The sequence below is a fragment of the Puma concolor genome, chromosome B3 (genome assembly GCF_028749965.1).
Source record: "Puma concolor isolate L17-30 chromosome B3, mPumCon1.1.hap2, whole genome shotgun sequence".
NCBI lineage: Eukaryota > Metazoa > Chordata > Mammalia > Carnivora > Felidae > Puma > Puma concolor.
Window position 1 is genome coordinate 98,242,303 of NC_141672.1, and position 12,238 is coordinate 98,254,540.

Below are 12,238 nucleotides of genomic sequence, written 5' to 3' on the forward strand. Positions count from 1 at the left end.
ATCTTTTCTTTGAGGATGAAGTGCTTTGTTTTCTTTCCTTTTTTTTTTTTTTTTCTTTTAGCTCATTAGTTCTAAATCTAAGCATGGTACTTGGCTCATAGCAGATATCAAGGAATATTAGTTGAGCTGAATATCTTTTAGTTTGGTCCGAGAATGAAATATTGCCATACTTTGCACATAATAGGTTCTTAATAAATATTTGCTTAATGAATATGCTACATAGTCTAGGAAAAGTAGGTGGCTTACCTTCTATTGGTTTTCTACATCCTTCTGAACTTTTACAGTGAGGGGTAGGGAAGAGATGGGGATAATTTCAAGATAGGATATGTACTTCTTTTCATCTGTGACTTTAATATAACCTTTCTATTTTTTTAAAGTTTATTCTTTATTTTGGGAGAGAAAGAGAGTGTGTGCATGTGTGTGGGGGAAGGGGCAGAGAGAGAGGGGGGTGGTGAGAGAATCCTAAGCAGGCTCTGCGCTAACATGGGGCTCATCTCACAAACCAAAAGATCATGACCTGAGCCGAGATCAAGAGTCAGCTTAACTGACTGAGCAACCCTTGTGCTCCAATATAACCTTTCTAAATCTTTTCCTTTCTACTCATTAGTTCTTTCAAATCTGGTCTTGGTCAACAATCCTAATCAGAGTAATGTTGTGTTGTCTTTCCATGGCACCATTTTCTGAGGAAGAAGAGCTGTGTTGCAAGCAGTATTCAATTTATCCTAAGTCTTCAGTGAGGAGAGTAGGGGATATTATGTTTTTCTTTTAAGTAGACAGAGTTATTTGGAGGCATCAAATAACTGACACAGCCAAAGATTATTAAATCAAATTCCTGACTCCTAATCTGTAGTATTACCATTACTAAAGTTAACTTTTTAAGAAATAATAGAAACTTTGCTCTCTTTAACCCCCATGATTTAATCAGCAAACTTGGAATGTTTCCTATGGATATACATTGTGGAAATGAAGAAGAAGACTTTTATTGTGTGCCTATACTATCCTGACTACTCTGACAGTCACTTTAAATTTGTAAGCTCATTTTGGAGTAGGTATTAGCATCTGCATTTTTAAAAATGAGGCTGAGAGAAATTAAGAAACTCCCCAAATCTACAGCTGGAAGTAACAGAAACTGGCATCAAACTGGCTCAGGCTTCAAACTATTTCTAATATTCTACTATTTCTACAATTGTTCTGTTTTAATTAATTTCCACAAACTCTGCTATAAATAAGGAGCAGTCAAAACAAATCTGCACTTAGAAAAGGTTTCCTTAGGTCCCCAAGGTTTTCAAGAGTCAGCCTTCCCACTTTTTCCCACAGAAAAAGTAGAAATGGAGGAGATTATCTCTGGGTCCACATGTTGTACAAATGAAGCAAGAGTGTAAGGCATGTTGGTCTGGAGGGGCTAGAAGTGTAAAACATACGTACTCTTGCCATCTCCCCAAGCCAAGACTGGGACCATTATGTGTATGGAAAGGTTGCTGCTTTGTACTCCAGAGATTGTTGTATTTCTCTAGTAGATGAAGTGATTCCAGGATACTCCACATGGCACTTTGGGATTCTTACAGATGAAAGGTGCTATATACATGTCAGGTATTACTATACAGCACTTATAAAAAGTGTTTCCACTTATTGGTGTGGACTCATTGTTGAAAAGCTTAGAGATGATAGTTATTGCTGGTAATAGCAGTCAGAATAGCAGTGTAAATGGCCTTTTTTGCTATAATTTGCTCCATATCTTACTGGGTTTTTTTTTGTGTTTTTTTTCTCCATAATCCAGGGTGGCCTAGAACAAAAGAGGAAGATATTTGCTGACAAGGCTTAAAAATAGAAGGATGACTGTTTTTCGTATTGTGATCAAGGTCAACAGCAAGGAAGAAATTTACATGAGTGCATCATAAATGAAGGTAGACCACAAGAAGTAGTTTTTAAAATTACTATATGTGACATTATTGCTTTTAAAACTCATAGTCTAAATGTTATTACCTTCTGACAGTGCATCCACTATAATTGGGAATTGTACACATTTTATTGGTAGAAAAGACAATATAATTTAATGTCTTTATATTTAGAAACTAATTTTAAAATATCCTTAGGCAGTCATCTAGGCTCTGCATCATTTGCTTGGCCAATTTTACTACCAACATGTGTCCATTGGCTTCCTAACTATTCTTTAACCATCTATAAGAAGCCACTACAGAGATATGCCCATCACCTTACCCTGGTGTCCCTGAACTCTTCACAGTCAGCTATTGTTCAGTCAAATAGTGCTGTCTTGGGAAGCAAAACATCCCAATTTTTTTTTTTTTTTTATTTAATCCCCATTTGGCCTCAAATATCCACTTATATATCCACTTTAGTGCCAGGAAAACTTCAAAATGGCAGAGAAATGAGACTTTCCTTTGTCTTTTCTCTGAGACTTGACAAAACTACTCTTCATATTTATTATGCACTGGCTACAACTTTTGGATCACAAACCATTGTCATATACATTTGCTTATATAATTCTCAAGATTTCTTTTTAAATGTCTTTTATTTTTTCTTTCATTTTTTGAGGGAAGAGGGGAAGAGGGAGAGGGAGAGAGAGAATCTTAAGCAAGCCCCATGCCCAGCTCAAAGCCCAATGCACAGGCTCAGTCTCATGCCCATGAGATCATGACCTGGGCTGAAATCAGGAGTTGGGCTCAACTGACTGAGTCACCCAGGCACCCCTCAAAATTTTTTGAATTAGGCATGATTCTTACTTTTCAGAGAAGGAAACTGAATTTGGAAAGGTTAAATGAAATGCCCCAGAGTATACAACCACTAAATCTAGTCAGAATTAGATTTCAAATTCAGGTCTCTTGATTTCAAATTCTAAGAGTTTTCCTTTAGATGAGGGGTTGAGACACTTTCTATAAGGGGTTAGATAGTAAATATTTTCAGCTTTTCAGGTTATAGGATTTCTGTTGCAACTGTTTAGTTTTGCCTGTGTAGAGAGAAAGCAGTCACGGGAAAAAAAAGGTAAATAAGTGGCTGTGTTCCAATAAAACTTTATTTACAAACCAGGCAGCAGTTGGGCTGTAGTTTGCCAACCTCTGCTTTATAGTATGCTTCTCCTATAATTGTACTCCATTTGTGATTTATTTATGGAATCTCTTCTGATTAAGTTTTCACAAAGTTTATTTATAATAATTAGAAGAGAAAATAATAGTGCTGTCTCCTATCCTAAGCTGCTATGCTGACAAAATTTACTAGTTTAATAGTCGATTAGTAGAGTAGAAATAGCACTGGACTTAGAGTAAAACACTTGGATTAGAAAATGGGCTCAGGGCATCTGGGTGGCTAAGTCAGTTGAGCAACCTACTCTTGATTTCAGCTCAGGTCATGATCTCAGAGGTGTGGGATCCAGCCCCGTGTCAGGTTCTGTGCTGAGCATGGAGCCTCTGCTTCTCTCCCCTGCTCAAGCTCTCTCTCTCTCTCTCTCTCTCTCTCTCTCTCAAAAAAAAAAAAAAAAAAAAAAAAAAAGTAAATGGGCTCCATATAACCTCAAACAGGAATCACTAACTTCTTTAAGACCCAAGCTATTAGGGGGGCGCCTGGGTGGCGCAGTCGGTTAAGCGTCCGACTTCAGCCAGGTCACGATCTCGCGGTCCGTGAGTTCGAGCCCCGCATCGGGCTCTGGGCTGATGGCTCAGAGCCTGGAGCCTGTTTCTGATTCTGTGTCTCCCTCTCTTTCTGCCCCTCGCCCGTTCATGCTCTGTCTCTCTCTGTCCCAAAAATAAATAAACGTTGAAAAAAAAAATTAAAAAAAAAAAAAAAAAAAAGACCCAAGCTATTAGGGACATGATTTTAACAGTCATTTCAATTAGCTAAACCTGTTGTGGTCATTGTTTCACAATGTATATAAATCAAACCATCGTGCTGTTTGTCTTAAATTTATAGTGATGTATATCAATTATTTCTAAATAAAACTTGAAAAACTAAGTAAATTAATTACATTTAAAAATTAAAAAAAAATCAAGGTTGAAAAAAAAAAAAAACAGTCCTTCCACTGGGTAGCCATAAGGATCAAACGTGGTACATTTGGCAATGACTAAACCAGTACCTGCTGCATACTAAGCCCTCAATAAAGACTTGTCAGATCTCTGGTTTAACATAACTAGAGCTTTCTTTCTTATAATTCTGGGATTTGGGTTAAGAAATAGCAGCATGTCATTTCATGTGTGTTTGTTGAGCCATTAGTTTATTACATCAAAATGGAGTTTGGGGCTAAAAAAAGACAGCTTTCTATAGAATTCTGGGGTTGTGAATATAACTATATTTTCACTACAATTGGTTTTTCAGCTATTCAGTTTAATCAGAGTTGTGGTAGCCATTGGTCTCCCCTCCCCAAATCCATTCTACTTTCAAATAAATCATCTAGAATTCTGTTAATCTTATTTATCTTGTTGGCGATTGGTTTTGGAATATGCATGTTTCCAGTCCCAGTCATTGAAACAAGAGAATTATTCTGTTTAGAAGCTTCTCAAAAAAGTTTACTCCCTCCTACAAAGGAGACATGAAAAGAGACAGTGCCTTTCACCCTTAACACATCTTTCTCACTGGAGATTTTGTCTGGAATTAATACAGCTAGCTTGAAACCTTGAGGGGCCAGCTGAGGGCAAAGCTGCCACATAGAAGATGGCAGAGCAGAAGGATGGAAAGAACTGGAACTTTTGATGACCCTGTGGAGCCTCTGAAGCAACCAAGGTAGGAATCTTGTTATGTTAGGTAACAAGATTATCTAAGATATTGTTTAAGCTCATTTGATTGGAGTATTTGATTGCTTGAAGCTATGATATAGCTTCCTATCATATATTGTTCTTTTAAAAATTTTTATTTAATGGCTAATGATGAAAATAAGAAATTTTGGGTTGCTGTCTTCTTTCTGCCAGTCTGATTAACTGAATGATTTCCACATAATCATTTTACTTCTATGAGTTTTAGTTTTTTTATTTGTGTAATGGAGTCAAATCAAAGGATTAAACTTCAAATAAATTTACCTGTTCTAATAATCTCTAAATCCATGATAATGCACAAAATGCCTCCTTAATTCTTTTTCATACGTGTTTTGGTCTAGATCTGCTCTGTCCTGTATGTTAGCCATTAGCCACATATAGCTGGTCCATATTGAGATGTCCCATATAGGCGCCTGGGTGGTGTAGTTGGTTAAGCGTTCGACTTCAGCCAGGTCACGATCTTGCGGTCCGTGAGTTCGAGCCCCGCGTCAGGCTCTGGGCTGATGGCTCAGAGCCTGGAGCCTGTTTCCGATTCTGTGTCTTCCTCTCTCTCTGCCCCTCCCCCATTCATGCTCTGTCTCTCTCTGTCCCAAAAATAAATAAACGTTGAGATGTCCCATACATGTAAAATATGAATAGAGTTTTGAAGATTTGGTATGAAAAAAAGGACTATAAAATATCTCATACATTATTTTTATATAACTTACATGTTGCAATGATATTTTGGATTCATAGGGTTAAATAAAATTTATTATTAAAATTAATTTTACTTCTTTTTTTAGTGCTAAAATCTACTTTTTTTTTTTTAACTAAAAACTGAAGGAAAGGGCAACAGACTGATAAGTCAGGCAGGGCTCTTATACTGCAGTCTTGAGAAGAATTCCTTCTCTTTCAGGAAATAGGTCTTCAACTGAAGAGTTGGTGCTTCCCCACATTATAGAGGGTAATAGGATTTACTCAAGGTCTACTGATTTAAATATCAATCACACCTAAACAATACCTTCACAGCAACACTGGTGTTTGACCAAATAACTGGTCACCATTGCCTAACCAAGGTGACATGTAAAATCAACCATCACAATTCCCATATTATTTTCCTCTGCTCTAAAATTCGTTTGCCTTCTGTAATTGAAAACATAGTATGTTTTTATACTCATCAATAATTTGAGTTGTATTACTCTCTAGTTTCTTATACATTTTGCTCCCCCCCCCCTTATTGCCAGCAGCATTTATTATGTTAGGAGAAAGATGACAAGACACACAAGCAAAGAAAATACCTTTGAGCTTCAGTAAGATTTGCATCTAGGGTATAATGTTTATTTCACAAACAACTAATCTGAGAAAATAGACAAGTTGGGCTATCTCACTGCAGAGGGGTAAAGAGTGCATGGGGAGGGCAAAGAGAAGACAAGTAACGTAGATGTAGGTGGATTCCTAAAAAGCAATCCTGTGTCTCATCCACAGTCTGTTTCCTAGTTGGGGGTTGGGTGCACAATAGAAACTTGAGATAAAATTCAGAATTCAAGAACTCTGGATAACTCCATCTGGATTTTGAGGTAGAGCTCATGAGGATTGCAAGCTCGACAGAAGTTTCCTGCATGCAGTACAACGTAGACACGATTGAGTAGAAATGCCTGAGACAGTCACGTTCCATGTCAGTGAAGTGCAGGAGATTCAGGTCATTTTTGTCCATCTCCCTCAGTCTGGAGGGACCTGAAAGTGAGCCAGACAAGAGATGCCTCTTGCTAGAAAAGAGGGTGGAAACAGCTGAGATACGTATGGACAGATGACAAAAGACCAGATAGGAATGAGGCAGAACATTTTTCCCCTCTGGACATTGTTGTATCCGGATATAATATTATCTGTCATCTAGTATAGACAGATGATTACTGAATAGTTCACGGATTCCAACAACCCTCAACTACTAGACCTACCTTACCTAAGTTGAAGGTGACCATATATCTCCATTTTTCTAGGATATCCTTGATTTATATTAGTTGCCTCATGCAAAACTCTTAAATAGTGGTTCTTCTCACTAAAGAAATTAAAACTAAAAAACTAAAAATTATGTGGTCACCCAACTAAGCTCTCAAAACTTAGGTGTGATATATGGGAAAAAGTAGAAAGCCTGAACCAGTTGAGATTATGTTTCTTCTACCTGGAAAAATGAGGAGGAAAATGTAAAATAGAAATTAAATTCATTTATGGGGAAAATAAAATTGAGTTTTTGGCAGGCCTGAGAGTATGTGCTGAAATTCACCTTTTCTAATGTAAAAGGCACCTAAAGGAGCTTACATCTTCAAGTCCATTACACTATGCACAAACCATTACTTCAATATGATAGGATATATAATACATTTTATGTATTTAGTTTCTGGCTCAAGTTCTCAGAATGCCTTTATCCTAGCAGCAAATGGAATCCTCACTAATTTATTATAATAAGATGGTAGAAAGCAAGGGATGCTTTATAAAGGGCTTCACCAGCCCAGCTAAGGGGATTTGGACTGTATTTAAAGGAATAAAAGAATGAGATTTGTATTTTAGAGTATTGGCTTGGGCAACAATGCAGATGATGGACTGGAGGAGGACTAGCCAGAAGGCTCCTGTGGCAATTTTAATGGTAAATAAGTCTGAAGTAACAGTGAGGATGCCAGAAAAGAGATAGGGAAGCCATTTAAAAAATCATAGAAAAAAAATATTTGGACATCAATTTTACACTGGGAATGAGAAACAAAGAGAACATTTGTAGAGGTGGAAAATGAGTTCAGTGTTGGACACATTGTCTTAAGTTTCCTCAGGAGGAGATGGTGGTTTTTCAGGTGAATTTTTGGGTTTGGAGTTGACACGAAGTTGTGTATGAGGAACATGTGATTTGGAGGTACCAGCTTATAAGAGGGTAAGTAGTAAGCACTGAAAAAAAGAGAGAAAGAGAGAGAGAAAAGAGGAAAAAAATATAGTGGTTACTTTCTCTTAGTCTTTTAGTATATGTAAAAATAACCTAAGTAAATTTTATGTCAAAATCAGGCTAGAAGGTATTTTTCTGAAATAAAAATAAAGCTCAATAACATACTTTATGAGCTTTTTGTTGGGAATTTCATAGGAAGAATTTTACCTTTGACCAGTGTTTCTCTACTGGGGGTATGTTGTCCCATAGGGGACATCTAACAATGTCTAGAAATGGGTTGTTATAACTACAGGGGGTCATGGGAAGGGACTGTTACTGGCATCTGGTGGTAGAGGCCAAGGATGCTACTAAATATCCTACAATTCACAAGACAGCCCTCACCAAACAAAGAATTAGCCAGCTCAAAATGTCAATAGTGCTGAGGTTGAGAAACCTCTGCCTTAGACAATTGAGCTAAGAATTTTGTTGAAAGAGCTGAAATCACCCTTAAATTGGTTTTCTGATCAAGAAACACCACAGAAAGACTTTGATGTAATGCATGAAAGTACCTTGATATCCTGGCTGAGAAGTCCATTCCAGTTAGCTTTTGTAACTCAAAAGGCCACTTACCTGCTCAAAAGCTCTTGTGTGCACAAGAGCACACTGGGTGCACGTCACATTGAGGGCTCCAAGGAAGTACAGAATTTTTACCTGTGGATCCCTCCAACATAGGTTAGCAGTTGATGCAAAGTTAAGTTCTATATGGGAGTGGATGGGAAAGCACATGCCACTAAAGACACCTAAAAAATAGAAGGTTGAAAATGGCCGCTAATTTTGGCTATTGCCTTGTCACATATGAGGATAAAAGGTGGTGGAAGTGGTCAGCAATATAAGGTAGTGGTTAAGAGCATGGGTTGCTGAATCCAGCTCTCTGAGCTTGCAAGACTCTTGGTCCTATAATTCACTAGTTGTATGAGCTCAAGCAAATTACTTATCCTCTCATTTGCTGCTCTCTTTTTCATCTGTAAAATAGGGATAAGATTAATACTTGCCTCAAAGAGTTGTGTTTGAGAGTAAATCAAATATCATTCTCAGAGCTTAGTCAAGTGATTGAGGCCTCATGGGCTCTCAGTAAATGCCATCTACATGGCTTGAGGAGGCTAGCAAAGAGGGTCTTATCAATGGAGCAAAAGACGACCTAGCGCTAGCCTACTGCTTTGAAGCCCTTTCTCTAAGGGCTCTTAGGTAACTGACGCAAAGGTACTTGTAGTATTAATGCTGTGATTATGACAATACTTCTTGTTTCTTTTTAATCAAATTAACAATGTGCTGGTCAATATATTTTTTTTTAATTTTTTTTAACGTTTATTTATTTTTGAGACAGAGAGAGACAGAGCATGAACGGGGGAGGGTCAGAGAGAGGGAGACACAGAATCTGAAATAGGCTCCAGGCTCTGAGCTGTCAGCACAGAGCCCGACGCGGGGCTCGAACTCACGGACCGCGAGATCATGACCTGAGCCGAAGTCGGCCACTTAACCGACTGAGCCACCCAGGCGCCCTGGTCAATATTTTTTAAAAGTGGTAACATTCTTGCTCTTGATTCAACTAGTTTTTACCATAATGAATGGAAGTAGATAAAATAGATTCATGCTTTTCAAATTGTAGTTCTCATAAGCCTAATGAAAAACTTGGGAACCACAGATAAGACAGGCAGTTATAAAAGACTCTAAATGATTCCAGGGTCTGAATGCAGTACCTGTGTGCATACAAACTACAGTGTCATATTTAAACACTTTTGTCACTGCTTATGAGCTGTGTGATCTTTGGGAAATTACTTAGCCCTTCTGTGTTTTTCCCCACCTATAAAATGAACATTGAAACTATCCCATGAAATGGCTGTGAAGATTGAGTGAGAAACAATATGTAAACTATTAGGCATAGCACACACAGAAAATGTTCAGTAAATGTTAGCTGTTAATATTTTATGTAATTAGCAAACACAAAAGTAAACGTGTACAAAATTCAAATGACTCTTTAAAGATAAACTTTGAGATGCCAGAGAAATTTCACATTTGTAGTGTGGTATTTTAAGGCTGCTTTGTACACTAGTTAGCTTTTCTTCTAAGAAGCCTGTAGTAAATTTTTGACAAGCATAGATGCAGAAGGTGACCTTCTAGTCCACTGGATAACTATGTAGCATAGAATATTTTGACCAATGTTCTTAGATGCTATCCAAAAAAAAACAAAAACAAAAACAAAAAAAAACCAACAAACCTTATGAATAGCTACCTACTCAATATTATTTTCAGCTGTTTAAAGTTTCACTATCTCACACTCATTAATCACACATTACGCTCATTAATCACATTACAAAGGAGGATCATTAACAACTATGGCCAGATGTGCAGGAAAATCCCCTGCCTGGAAGCCATGCCTGCTGGGTCGCTCTGCAGACTGAGTCACAGGCAACTGTCAGAGAACTTGGAATGGGGGACATGGCTAGGGTTTACAAGAACTGTACAATCTGGGTAATTTCTTGAGCTATGATCCTAAACAACCAGAGAGATGCAAACATAGAACCGCATATAGGGCAAGCAGAGGTAAGACACTCCAAGATTCCAGATAACTCTTCTTGTTAATAAATTCAATATACAATCATTTGAATCTGTGAAGTGAGAATTTACCCACTCTTTCAGATTAATTGAATTCTCAATTTTAGTGATTTCTTGGCTATTCTCCTCTCTCTCTGACTCTCTCCCTCTTTCTCTCATTAGAATAATAATTACTTTGTAATAATCATTATTGGTATTATTCACAATTGGACCATGTAATATACTATGATTACATTTCATCTCTTCTTTTGCTTAGTTTTCTGTCATACAAAATCCCTGTCACTAACTGATTACCAAGCTCATCAATAGAACCCTAAAATTGCTCTCCGTTTAGTAAGGCTTACTGGCGTTGTTATGGAGCCCTCCTTACTAGCGTCCGCACTTTCTGCTACAACTGGTGGGTTGCTTTCTAGGCCTGTATACAGCAGTTCACATGCCATTTATCTTCACCATCCTTTGGGGGTTTCTTCTTTCCTATGTTCCATGTGCTGCTCATTCTTGGTTTACTCCATTTTGTAGGTGAATTATATCCTCCAGTAATTGTATGCGAAACGGTGCATAGGATAGATGGAGTGGCTAAATACCAAATTCCAGGATGGAAATGGTTTTCGTGGGGATATTAAGTCACTGCCCCATTTTCTTCTAGCATCTGGAATTGCATTTGAGAAGTCTAATGCCATTCTGATTGCCTATCATTCACATTGGGCTAAAGTTCTCTTCCTTTTTCTAAAGTTTTTGAAATCATCCCTTTGCCTCCAGTGTTCTGAACTTTCACTAGAATATGCTTTCAGGTGAATCATTTTCATTAATTTTTGAGGAGCACACTATGGATTCTTTCAATCCGGAATTTGTTTCATCATTTCTGGAAAATTAGCATGATTTTATTTTCCATGATTTTCTTCCCTCTAATTTCTCTGTTTACCTTTTCTGGATCTCTCATTAATATTTTTAATATTGGACCTCTAATTGAATTAATCTGTACATTTTTTAACTGTTTTTCCTAGTTTCTTCCTGGGAGGTCTCCCCAATTATATCTTTTTTTTTTTTAATGTTTATTTATTTCTGAGAGAGAAAGACAGAGCGTGAGTGGGGGAGGGGCAGAGAGAGAGGAGGACACAGACTCTGAAGCAGGCTCCAGGCTCTGAGCTGTCAGCACAGAACCCGACGCAGGGCTTGAACCCACAAACCGTGAGATCATGACCCCCGCCGAAGTCAGATGCTCAACCGACTGAGCCACCCAGGCGCCCCGCCCCAATTATATCTTGCAAACATTTTTTAGAGAAAAAAAAAGTGCTAGCTTTTGAATGTGCATATGTATGTTTTATTTACTGCGGCATTCACAATGGCTAGAACAGTGCCTGGCACATAGTAGAAATTGGGGGAAAAAGGTGTGTTGAATTGAATAAATGAATGGTACCACATATTTTTAAATTCTTGAATGTTCTGTTTTTATAGTCTCCTTTTTGTTTCTTTTTTTTTTAATTTTTTTAAACATTTATTTATTTTTGAGAGACAGAGAGCAGGAACAGGGGAGGGGCAGAGAGAGAGGGAGACACAGAATCCGAAACAGGCTCCAGGCTCTGAGCTGCCGGCACAGAGCCCGACGCGGGGCTCGAACTCACGAACTGTGAGATCATGACCTGAGCCGAAGTCACATGCTTAACCAACTGAGCCACCCAGGCGCCCCTCCTTTTTGTATCTTGAAGGTAATTTCCTCACTTATCTCTCTGATTACATTAATTATAGATGTTTTGGGATTGTTTTTTACATTACCCTCTATCACCTGTTTCTGCTCTTTCTGCATGTTTGTTTTGGTTTCTCTCTTTTGAATTAAAAGCTTTATTCATATATTTGGTGATCTTTGGCTTTCCAGCTAGTGAAGCACAAAAATACTTTGTGTTTGGGAATAGGTCAGAGTGCTAGTCTTCCCTATGAGGTTTTCTGGTTATGATGTTTCACTGGAAGAGCCTGAGTAGTCAGCATC

At 37.9% G+C, this 12,238-nt stretch overlaps 1 long non-coding RNA gene across 1 annotated transcript in view; it reads left to right on the forward strand.

The window, feature by feature from the left end:
- The window catches only part of LOC147580230 (uncharacterized), a 42,406-nt gene extending 37,348 nt beyond the window's left edge, over positions 1–5,058 (forward strand). Inside the window, exons 2-3 of the long non-coding RNA XR_015252659.1 lie at positions 1,778–1,904; positions 4,609–5,058. This is a non-coding gene — a long non-coding RNA (uncharacterized LOC147580230). The remainder of the gene's footprint in view (positions 1–1,777; positions 1,905–4,608) is intronic.
- Positions 5,059–12,238: the final 7,180 nt, after the last annotated feature.